This window comes from Fukomys damarensis, unplaced genomic scaffold (assembly GCF_012274545.1).
Source record: "Fukomys damarensis isolate Sample0158 unplaced genomic scaffold, DMR_v1.0_HiC HiC_scaffold_28, whole genome shotgun sequence".
NCBI lineage: Eukaryota > Metazoa > Chordata > Mammalia > Rodentia > Bathyergidae > Fukomys > Fukomys damarensis.
In genome coordinates, this window is record NW_022900940.1 from 2,504,672 (window position 1) to 2,516,688 (window position 12,017).

The window sequence follows — 12,017 nt, forward strand, 5'->3', positions numbered from 1 at the left end:
ATATATATATATATATATATAATATCTGAATCCTCTCCCATTGTTTGTTAATAAAAGCCCACTATGAGAGTTGTAGTCCATTTTCAACAGTGTATTTTGATAACTAGAAGCTCTTCATTTTACTGTCGTTCAATTTATTAATCTTTTCTTGATGGTGAATGTTTCTGTGTGTCCTTTTTAAAAAAACATCTTATTCCAATGTTGCGAATGTAGTTAGTATTGGAAAGGCACTGTTTCTTGGAGAAGCTTTAGTGCATGTCCTTGATAGTTATATTCATACTTGCTAGAAACTTATTTTGTTGTTCATGAAGGCCATGGAAAGCCTTTTAGAAGAGACTTGGCAAGGGCTACTTTATATTATTTAGACCCCTCCCTGGATGGCCATAAAAGTTGGGTGAAAGTTGAAGCAGGGAGAGTATTCAGAACATTCTATTCCCACAGTCTGGGCGATGTGACTAGGGAAAACCTGGGTGATAGCAGTGAAAATAGAAAATAGCAATTGGACGTGAGATATATTCGGGGAGTTGAGCTTTCAAGTTTCTCTGATGAATAAACTGTAGATTGTGAAGGAAAATGAAATTAGGAGTTAATCTTTGGTTCTTGAGCACCTGAGTGAGCAATGGCACTATTAAGACTGAGCAGAAACACAGGAAAAGGAAGGATTTTGTGGAGTAAAGGGAAGAATTCTGTTTTGCTCAGGTTAAGCGTGAGTTGAAACTCATAGGTAGGGAAGAATGGCTGAGCGAGTAAACCAGTAGATTGCCCATGACTTAAAGAAAAGTGGTAGAACTAGAACCATGACATATCCTGATTCTAAGCTGCAGATTTTCATCTGTTGTGCCAACATAATTAAGAGAATATTCCACCGAACTCTAGTATCATGGAAAAAATAGAGCTTCTCTGGTCAAATAATTTAGCACTAGTTCTCTTCATTTTAAACATTCCTTGTCTTTCTCGGAAATTCTACAGGAAAAAAAAAAAAACTTCTTTAGCTTAACGTAGCCCCAAATTTCTCAATTACTTTTTCATTCAAGCATTCTGACAGAAAGTCCTGTTAATAGACGACAACATTAGGGTTAGGGATCTATGAAATAATCTGTACTGTTTTCAATTTATACCATGTTAGTGTGTCACATACACATATGTGTATACATGTAAATACATAGTGTATAGCAGAGACTCCACAGTCTTACTGCAACACTGAAGAAACATAGTAAACATCATCACTCAAATTTGTCTATTTCTACAATTTTATGCAACTTGCACAATGTCTTTTAACTTCTCTTTCTCAAGGGCAGTTCCCCCCCGTGTCATTAATAATTGGAAATTAAGAAGTTACTGAGTCATAATTAAATGGTCCCCTTTGAACCTTTGTTGGCTGAAGCCGAATATTAACCACATCCCGTTCACACCAAGAGCAGCAAGAACTATTCTGAACACCAACTTCTACAAGATAACATAGCAAGCTTTGACAGTTTCCTAATTACTTGACTATCCAGTAGTTGAAAACTCTTTAATACTGTACCAATTCTCTTCTTTGCAAATAAGTCAAAGGTATATCTAATTTTCTATTTAATTGATATCTATATTGGTGCTTAAAAAAGAATGCACTCCCCCAATGTCTTTAACTATAAACTTGTAACCCTTGACCCACACGTGGGAAATAATTTCAAAGAAGAAATTACTCATATTGTCAACTACAAATAGGTAAATTTGAACTGCAACTCAAAATAGGTTTTAATCTTTTTTTCTAAAACAAACTTTTTTTTCAAGATCTAACTCATTTTCCATTTAAGAGTTATAAGTCCTTATATATTTTATGTGACCCTGTTAAGTTTTTTTTCTAATTTGTAGAATGGAGAAATTAACAGTCTTAGAGTCATTGTGAATGTCAAAATAAAAATGAGGAATGTAAAAGGATTACAACAGGAACTGGCTCACAGAAATTTTTAAAGAAATGTTAGTTCTGGATCTGACAGGACTCTCGGATCAATATATCATTATTGAACTGAAATATCTTTAGTTCCCATTGAAGTTTTCTTTTTTACATTAGAAAAATAAGATATATTTAGAGCCGAAGTTGTGATGAACCATAAGATGTCACCTATTTAGCATTAGACACAACCAGCAATGTAGCAAGAGCAACTAGTGGGTCTGGGAGGTACATTTGAGAATAATGTTATATAGCTTCTTGTATAATATGGAGCACTCTTTACCAGGCTAGTGGTTTGTTAAACCCTTTATGGGCATGATCTCATTTAATTTCCACCATAACGCTATGAAGTGGGCGGGCAGCCTTGCTGATCTCATTTTAAAACAGCAGTCCTAGAGCTTTGCCCAAGACCAAATACCCAATGAAATGGTCGAGGAAGATTTTGACCAAAGTTTATCTACCTTCAGAAGCATACTTCTAACCACTTTAAGCGTCACTGTTGAAAGAACCTTGTGAAAATAAGTTATTTTGTAAAAAGAGAGAGCTGAGGAACTGAAGGGTATATACTCCACACACTGAAGGCGTACAGAGCCGACATAACCTTCTCATGCCCTATAAAGTAATGTGGATCATCTTAGAGGAATCTTTAAGGTAGTGTATCATGAACCAAAGTGATGTTTATATCCTTAAAACCACAAGTCACATACTTCCTTCCAAATAAATACATATTTAGAAAATTGTTGGTCAACTGCCATGTGTTATCATGCCTTTAAAAACTCATATGCTAGTGCAAATGCAATATGATACAAGGCATACAATATTTTTCTCATATACATATATGGGAAGTAGCTGTATAGATGAAATAATTTGATACCAGATCATAAAAGAATATAACCACAGGATAATATACAAGGTTGCAAAAGCCATTCTGGAGAGAGGCAAAGAAGGAAGGATTTGAGCATTTTCAGAAGGCATTTGAGAGGAAAAGGCCTTTCATCTGAGTGGGAATTGAAAGGGTAGTTACACAGTTGATCGATATTTGCATGCAAGAATGAGTATGATATACCTGAGATGACTCAAGGAAGCCAGCCTGCCTGGAGAAAGACACAGCAAGAATGAAGAGATAAAAACCCTAACCCTGGAGTAGGAATTTGGTACTGGGGGAAAAGCTCTTTGAGATCCTTAAAGAAGTTGTATGACCTCCTTGGCTTGTAACACTTTAAGGAGTCTAACAATTGCAGGAAAACATTCCTACAAGTTTACCTTGCAAAAATTGTAGAGCTAAATTTATACATTTGTGAAGATAGGGCTTCAATTTTCATTCATGCTATTTACTCTCATCACCATCTTCTCTCCCAACCAAATTGACCATAGGCATCACTTGTGTTTTCCCCACACATCTCCATCAAACGTTGTATACTCTATCCATTAAGCATATTCAGACCACAATCATTTAATAGCTGTGTGTATAATTCTTCGTAGTTATGCACAGTTACTCAATGTCACCTACCCAGAGATTTTAAAGGACCAAGCTTCTGTCCTTCTTTCTGTACATCTTGATGGCTTTTCTGCTTGATTTTATGTTGTTCATTTATCATACATAACCTCAAAACTGTTCCAAAACTCTTGAGATTCTCATATGCGTGTGGTTCAGGTATCATGTAAGTGTTTTCCTCATCTTTTTCCTCTCTTATTTCTTGTCTTGTTCAATCTGGTAGGAAAAAAACAGTAACTTCTTTACTTACATTTGCAGGTTATCTTAAGAATTTCATTGATTTTCTCCCTTCCATTTCCCAGGAATCCCCAAAAGACCAGTTCAATCTTGTACCTTCTTTAATTGTTCCCTTAAAAAGGATGACTATTTTATCTTAATGTTTTAGGTTTGTACTAACAGCTTCAATCTGGGAACTAAAAATAAAGTTCACTTCTTTGTAAATCACAATTGTTTAACCAGTCACGGTTGCTGGGGTACTTTAATAGATAATGAAATTGATAGACCCTCTCCTTAGGGAACAACACTGACAGCATAGTGCAATAACTTCAGGATCTCATAGTGCAGTAACATCATATACTTTCTGACCTTCACCCAAGGGCCCAGATTGAGAACCTCTGCTGCAGATGGTTACCTCAGAGTTGCAGATTATCATCTATCAGGATTACACAAACTAGCACTCAAAATACATCCTTTCTTCATTCCACGTATGTAATCATGGACAGGCTACTTAATCCTGGCCAGACCCATGATTCACAGTGGCACCAACAACCTTGCTTCTCCATGAGGATTAAATGAGACACTGCCTATAATAAGAGTTTGGCATGTCTTTCATTTAACAGGATTCAGCATGGAATCTTGCAATCCTATTTAGTTTCTTAGGTCTTTCAGTGGGAATGGAAGTCAGGGTAAAGAAACTGGCCTTTAGAGGCCATGAGGGAAAGTGAAGAATAATTTTCAGGTCAAGAATCATGGTGGGAAAGGCCCTTTTTATTTTATTTTGAGGCTCAACAAGGGACTACTCTTTTTAGCCCCTTATGAAAAAGGTCAGGGAGAAAAGCAAACCTTGTCAAAAACACAAAGAACAAAACTTGATCAAAGCACATAGAATCTCTCCATAAAGCTATTGATTAAGATTTAGGATTTTTTTGTTCATTTGCAGTAAAATGTACTCAGAGGAACATTACTAAAACATGTGCTCAGCAGTTAACAAAATTGCCTCTGGTCTGACGCAGGCTTGGGTCATCTTTATTTTAGGAAATACTTCAGAATATTGTGTAGCATCAAATTATGCAATAAAGAACAACAATTCTTCCAATGGTGAAGGAATTCATACGACATTATAATTCAGAAAAATACTTCCCAGTATAAGTAAAAGACAAGATTATATGTAATTTAATTTTTTTCACATAGCCATGTTTTGAAAGGTTAAATGAACTATAACTACATTTTCTTTTTCCCAGTATATCCAAAATAAGATCTGAAGATGTCATTGATATAAAAATTTATTAATTGGATGTTTTATGTTTATTTTTCTACAAACTTTTCAAAATTCAATGTGACTTTTAGCATATCAATATTTTGAAACTAAATTTCCATCAGTACAAAAAATGTAGTTCTGCCAAAATAATTGAGTTGCACCTAGAGAAAAAAAATGTTTCATGCTATTTCCATTTTTAATCGGCATTTAAATTACATGAAATTGAAAATGTAGTTCCTGAACCACACTTTATGGGTACAGGAGCTACATAAATCTACTGGTTATTCTATTAGGTAACATAAATTTATAGGAGAGAATCTCAGTTTAGAATCAGCAGTTCTAGGTTTCAATCCTGGGTCTCCCTTTTAGTCACTGTGTATTTTCATCCAACCCACTTACCTTCTTTAAGCCTTAGTTCTCTCCCCTTCACTTGGTTCTCTAAACCTATAAATTTGCCATAAAATGAGCTAATATAAAATGAAAGGGCCCAGTGAGCTGTAAAATGAAATGTAAACATAATGTGTTTTAAAGTTAGTAATATGGAAAGAATTAATTATTTAGAGCCTTTGAATCAGATTCTGCAGCATTTGTGGAACAGAAGGAAATTGTCTCCTTTATTGCCAATGATGATTTTAAATCCTAAAGTTAGGAGGCAGTGGGATGGTAGCTTTTTAAAGCAATTCTTTTCCATATTTCCTGTTAGGAAATTCAGTGCTTTTATCTTGATTATAAGTTCTAAGATCTATTTTTTAAATTAAAAATAGACTTTTAAAAAGTTTAAGTGGCAACAAGGCAAAGTGTGCGATTGTGTGTGTGTGTGTGTATCATGTGTGTGTATGATACATGTGTGTAGAAAGAAAAGATATATAAAAACTTGTCACGAGTGTTTACCTCCACCGAGAGGGATGGGATTGGAAAGATAGACTTTCCAGTTTTACTCCCTAGACTTCTCCATTGCTTCAATTTTGAGCAATCAAATCAGTGTAGATGAAGAAGATCATCCTACACAACTTCAAGGGCTCTGATTGATAAGACCTTAAATTGGTCTTTTTTGGAGCATAGCCCCATTATTGCTCCTTGGAATTAGTAAAGGTCCATCACTAATCATAGTGACTTCTTAGCAGGGCCTGTGTGACTCTGCCACAGAGCAGTACCAGCAGTCTTGGCCCCACACCCTTCTGATTTTGTTTAGTTTCATAACATGTGACAAGTTTCTCCATTTATGTAGCTTTGTGAATTTTAGCTTTAGCTTCTCTGGAGGCCCGTTGGGCTGAATTTTTCCCAAGAGACCTCTAAATGAATTTCTGTCACATATGCTTTAAAATCTCTTTTTAGCTTATACAATCCCAAATGTAGCCTTGGAAGTTAATGAAAATCCATCCAGGTGTGTTCATGCTATGCAGCCATAGGACCATGGAAGCAATTTATTCAGATTCCCTTTCAGAAGAATACAAGGTACCAGGTGATTTTTAAGGACCCTAAAAGATATTTAGTTACAAGAGATCTCCCGCATTAGCTTTCAAGTAACTGGCTCTGTTGAACTGACTTCTTGTCTAGATAGATGCACTTCTCATTTCAACAAAAAGTTGTCCACCTGCTTGCCTTTATGTTAATATTTATTGAAGACTTTCCATGTATAAAACCCTATCCGCAGTGTTTGGCATATAATAGCAAACAAACTCAAACATTCAATGAACCAAGTGGGAAAACTTTACAGTAGTGAATAGCATATGAAGTTGGAAAGTACAGTGATAGCGGAGGGTTTGGTTAGGAAATGTCCCAACTGGAGAGGTCAAGAAGGCTTCTCTGATTGAACTGAAACCCCAACCCGAGAGGCTTAGATCTAGCATGTCCATCAAAAATCTTGACATTTTATCACTTCTCGGCCTTTTGGCTAAGATCAAGTGTAAAAATCTTGACATTTTTAGAGGTGGAAGATAACCGGATCATGGGGGAGCTGTGTTCATCAGCGGATTGCTCTATCAATGTCGCCAAGCTACATGTACTCTCAGAAGGTGGGGCCTGATTGGGAGCGGTGTATACCTGGGTGTGTGCCCTCAGAGGGTAAATGTCCCTGCCTGACCCCTACGTTTTCTCCCTTCTTCTGGCTTCCATGGGCCAAGCAGCTCTGTTCCACCACCCCCTTTCATCGTGATGACTCTGCCTTGCAGCCAGCCAACCAGGGACTGAACCCTACATCCACGAGCCGAGTTAAACCTCTCCTCCTTTAAGTTTTGAGTATCAAATGCTGTGTTCCAAAAAGTATGAAAAAGTTAACTGAGACAGAGGAAAAGGTGTGGACCTTGCACTTCAATGGGACAGACAGCATGTGCTGGAGCACAGAGGCAGAAGGTGGCAAAATACAGCCAAGGAAGTCAGGGCAAGTCATGTGGCTAGAGCTCAGACAGCAAGCAAGAGGGCGGCCCAGAACGACCTGGGCTAAGCAAGAAAAGCCACATCCCGTGGGGTTCGGCAAGGCAGCATGCGCAGCGATCAAAGTTCTGTAAATAACCATTCCAACAGGTTCTTTTCTCTTGGACTAAGATTGTGAGCGCTGCTTAGATCTTAACTAGCTTACTTTTAATCTGACAAACAAGCCAAGAATTGGCACAGAACTTTCTTCTTTGGTCTGCAGAGTGGTCACATTCAATTCTGGATCCTCATCTTGAGTCCTTGGGAAAATTTACAGTGAATTAAATGCTAGGCCCCCAACCTATTTCTGGAAACTTTGATTCCATAAATCTCTCATGGGGAACAGCTATCTTAGCTTTTAGACATCATACTAGTGATTCTAATGGGCAGTTCTCTTGACAGTTATTCTGTATTACAAATCCAATTTTGTATGTTTCCCTTTTACTTGGAGATACACTTGACTATGGTGGTATAATCAATATTACTGGTCACTTTCAGAAATGGTCTAATGAATTAAAAGTTTAAACAATTTTCTCTTCTGATGTTAGGGGTTTTTGTGATATTCTATTTTTTTAACACTTTAGGATCTTCTCTATTTAGAGTATTTCTATATACTCTTCTATATACTTCTTTTGCTTTCCTCCTTGTGAACTGATATTTTTATTTGTTTTGGAAATAATTCAAGCAGCTATTATAACAAGCTCAATAGGTCTAGCATTTTTCCAATTATTTTATTTTTCACTCAAAACAGCTTTCTATTTTTAACACCTTATGTAGTCAATATAGTTATAATTCCTGAGAACTTCAGAAAATTAAAAATGTTTAAGTTCATTGGACTTAAAGATTTTTTTGCTGTCTTTATCCATAGTCATTTTCCATCAGTGTAGACAAATTAGAAGGTATCTTCTCTCCCTTTAACTACACCCCACCCCTGCTTTTCCCCAATTGAAATATGCACTTTGGGGAGTATTTTTATTTTCATCTACTTACATAAAATTTACCCGACTGTATAAATTGTTCTGCACCTTTCTTTCTTCCCTTAATGTATGCTGGACACCATTTCATGACCTACCAGAAAAAGCCTCCCCTCCTTTTCATAAGGTCCTGTTCACCTTAAATTTACTTGCGCCAACTTTGAGTCACTACATTAAAAAAGAGGAAGGAAAACGTCTGACAGAACAGGAATTTCAGTAAAACTCAGTAAAGGTCCAAATGTGAATGGTAAACTCAAGCAAGTCTACCTGCTGGTGAGGTGAGGGGCATTGTGGCCCCCTGGCTGGGGCCAGGGAAGTGACACAGAAGTACAAGCAGGGAGTACACCTCTGCGCTGAAGAGATGGATTTTTTTTTAATCCAACAGAGAATCATCTGATCTATTTACAATGATAGGGTCACAGCTGAAAGAAAACTTGCATTAGAAATTCAGTCCCCAAAACTGTCAGAAGTCTGTGAGATGATTGACTGACAACTGGCTCATAGATGAAAAAGTAAGAAAATACACCACTGAACTGCCCCGGCCTATTTAAGAGAGGTTGTGTTTTAGAATGATAATGTCCATTAAATGTACATGTTCTACAGACTTGTTTTCCTCATTGAGTTTATTGGTACATTTTAGGTATACAGTACAGTTACATCCATTACTGGGATCCTGTACCTTTACATGAGAGGTCTTGGTTCTCATTTTTTTCCCCTTGTCCCTGCCCTCCCTTCACCCCCCCCCTGTTTACAAACGCTTTATTTCCATTTTTTCATTTTCTCATATTTTTTCCTTTCCCTTATTACCTTTCCTCTATCCTTCCCACTTTCCTTACACCTTTAGCCCTTTTCTTCCAATTTCACATTGTCAATTATCTCATTAGGATCTTATGTACTATTATAGTTTATTCACACCAGAGAAACTATTCAGTATTTACACACGTGTGACTTATTTATTTCACTTAGGAGTATATCCTCAATATGTATCCATTTTCCTATGAATGAATCTAATTTCTCATTCTTTGTGGCTGAGTAGTATTCCATTTTATAGAAAAACCACATCTTCTTTATCCAATTTCCAACTGATGGGCAAATGGGCTGTTTCCAAGTTTTAGCTATCAGTACCATGGGAACTAGCAGAAAGAATCAACAAGGGGGATCTCATCTTATTAAAAAGCTTCTGCACTACAAAAGAAACCATCAATAGAACTAAGAGAAAATCTACAATGTGGGAAAAAAAAATTTTACCAGCTGATCCTCAGACAAAGGACTATTATCTAGAATATATAAAGAACTAAAAACAATCAGCCCCCTCTAAATATAAGGACTCAATTCAAAAATGGGCATCTGAAATGAACAGACATTTCTCAGACAAAGAAGTAAAAGCAGCACGTAAATATACGAAAAATGTTCCACATCACTGGTCATTCAAGAGATGCAGATGAAAACAACACTGATATTCCACCTCACCCCACAAAGAATGGCTGCTATCAAGAAATAAACAATAGCAAATGTTGGTGGGGTTGTGGAGAGAAAGAAACCCTTCTCCATTGTTGGTGGGAGTTCAAACTACTGCAACCACTATAGAAATCAATATGGAGACACCTCAAAGAGCTGGGACTGGAGGTTCCATTTGACCCAGCCAACCCTCTGCTAGGCATCTTTCCAAAAGAATTAAAAGAATCATATCACAAGGATATATGTACACCTATGTTTATAGTGGCACAGTTTCTACAGACTTTTGATAGTAAGTTTATTCAGCTTTGTAGTTTTTGTTTATTTGCATTTTTATTCTCTTAGCTCATTGGTTTGTCTGGCATTGTAGTCCTAGTAATTGTATCCTAGTTCACTTTGTGTTCACTACTCATTTTTAACTTATCTTTTTTTTTTATAATAAACAAGAAGTATTCAGAACTTACGCCACAATTTCTCTTTGGATACATATCTAGTACAAATTTAAACCTATGTGAAATCTATCCAGTGACCACTGCCAAAGATTACATGTTTTGTTTTACTCTAATGCAAAGGAAGAGATAAATATTTTTAGTTGCAATTTGAAAGGCCAAATAAATAGTTACATTAAGTCTTAACTCACTAATAAAAGTACTAGGCATAGAGCAGTCTTTATATCTAGGCCAGCCCAACTGGCATAGAAAATACAAGCGTTCCCAGAAAAGCACTTACTGAGTAGTGCTCACCCAGGAAACACTAAACACATATCCTAGATGGCTCTTCCCCCTCCAAGAGTCCCCTGGTCTCTCCAATTCAGTCACCATGACCTCTTCACATAGATAATTTCCAATGGCAGTTAACTTCCTGAGAAAGGAACAGAGTTCATGTGTTGACAGCTGATAGGCAATGAGCTTTCCAAGCCACTTATGATCACTCCATTTTCTCCAAAGATCTGTTCACCTACTCCTTTACCCTTACACATGAAAATGAAAATTCCAAGAGAAAAGAGACCCTGCCTGTGTTTTCACTGTTGCATCCCAGCATCTAGAACAATATCTGGTGTGTAGAAGATGCCAATACATACTTTTCAATGAATGGGACAGAGAGAGCCATCTAGCCTGCAGGAAAGATCACCTGATCAGAAGTCTAAGGATCCAGAATTCTTAGCCTCACTCAGACATATGCTACCTTATTGATATAAACCTGTAAGGAAAATAATTTTCTGTAGGACTCAGTGTCTGCATTTATAAAAGTAGAAGAAATAATTAAGACTTAAAATATATTCCTGACTCAAAATACCTAAATTTTCTCTCAGTTCTACTACTCTTGGGCTTATATGTCCTTTAATAAACCACTTACACTTCTCTACTTCCATTTTCTATTTTTGAAAATGGAGAAAGTATTATTAATATACACCATAAGACAGTTGTGCTGGCTGTGTATTACCTTCAAAATAGCTGGTAAGGAACTCAGTAAATATTGGCCACTTCTACATTGAAATTATTGTAAGACTCTGATGAGATATATCAAGGTAAAGTACTGTATAATGAGCTACACACAAAAATATTTCCAAATTATTTCTGTGTCAGTCCATTCTGTGCTGCTGTAACAGAGTACCTGAGCCTTGGTGATTCTGCATGCTGAGAAGTCCAAGACTGAGGACCCAGGAGCTGAGCAAGGACTTCATACTACACCATCCCTTGGAGGAAGGGGCAGGACAGCACTGCCATATTTGAGAGGAAGGAGGATAGGGCATTTCATAGAAATGGATGCATATCAAGCAATTAGTAGCATTAGAAGTCAACTTTTCCTCAAGAACCCATTCCTGTGATAATTTAAGATAATATCCTTAATCCATTCAGGAGGTCAGAGCTCTCATGACCTTATTATCCCAATAACAATTCCCTATTCAATCACTGTTACCAACATGAGAACTTTGGGAGATAGGTTCAAGCCACTGTATTACTTCTATCAAGGAACAGAAGTGTTTTCTCATACTATGCTTCTAGGACCACAGTGCTTTTGATTAAATTCATCAATCGAATAAAGAGCCCTACAAATGGTACCATACAACGGAGAGAGGTTTTTGGAAAGGAGGGACCCTATCATAATGCTTCAAAATGGGCTGTTTACTCTCAGAAGAGGGGACAAAGAGCATACATTTTGGTGCAACTTTCGCTGCTATGAAAATTCTTAAGGAGAATTCGGGATAATATCCTAAAGAGGCAAAGCTTTTACAAAAAAAAAAAAAAAAAAAAAACAAGTGTGGGGACG

The 12,017-nt window shown here is 36.8% G+C and overlaps 1 protein-coding gene and 1 long non-coding RNA gene across 5 annotated transcripts in view; one reads left to right on the forward strand and one right to left on the reverse strand.

Annotated features, from left to right (window-relative positions):
- Positions 1–12,017, forward strand: part of Tafa1 (TAFA chemokine like family member 1) — a 475,053-nt gene that overhangs the window by 270,184 nt on the left and 192,852 nt on the right. The window lies entirely within an intron of this gene.
- LOC104850927 overlaps positions 1–12,017 on the reverse strand; it is an 80,158-nt gene that overhangs the window by 19,120 nt on the left and 49,021 nt on the right. For both annotated transcript variants that reach the window (XR_777098.2, XR_002024838.1), the window contains exon 2: positions 3,444–3,644. This is a non-coding gene — a long non-coding RNA (uncharacterized LOC104850927). The remainder of the gene's footprint in view (positions 1–3,443; positions 3,645–12,017) is intronic.